This window comes from Acanthisitta chloris, unplaced genomic scaffold, assembly GCF_000695815.1.
Source record: "Acanthisitta chloris isolate BGI_N310 unplaced genomic scaffold, ASM69581v1 scaffold7304, whole genome shotgun sequence".
Lineage (NCBI taxonomy): Eukaryota > Metazoa > Chordata > Aves > Passeriformes > Acanthisittidae > Acanthisitta > Acanthisitta chloris.
This window is the reverse complement of record NW_008670872.1, coordinates 4,625-4,825: the sequence shown is the minus strand read 5'-3', so window position 1 is coordinate 4,825 and position 201 is coordinate 4,625. Positions and strand designations below refer to the sequence as shown.

Genomic DNA, 201 nt, shown 5'->3' with positions numbered 1-201 from the left:
GGGGTGAGCAAGACAGCAGCTGACAGCCAGCCTCAGGACACAGCTGCTTGGAGCTGGGACATACTGTCCATGGGGCACAGCTCCATCCCTTCCTGCCCTTTTGGTGACTGTCCCCCAGCCCAGCTGCCCCCAACATGGCCCTTGCAGAGTGAAGCCCTCCAGCAGCTTCCCTGGGTTTTCCCGCCCGGTCATGCCAGCCAG

General features: G+C 63.2%; 1 protein-coding gene across 1 annotated transcript in view; it reads left to right on the top strand.

Annotated features, from left to right (window-relative positions):
- FAM214B (family with sequence similarity 214, member B) overlaps positions 1-201 on the top strand; it is a gene marked incomplete at its 5' end in the record, with an annotated part of 5,346 nt that overhangs the window by 1,612 nt on the left and 3,533 nt on the right. The gene's annotated exons all lie outside the window — the stretch shown is intronic.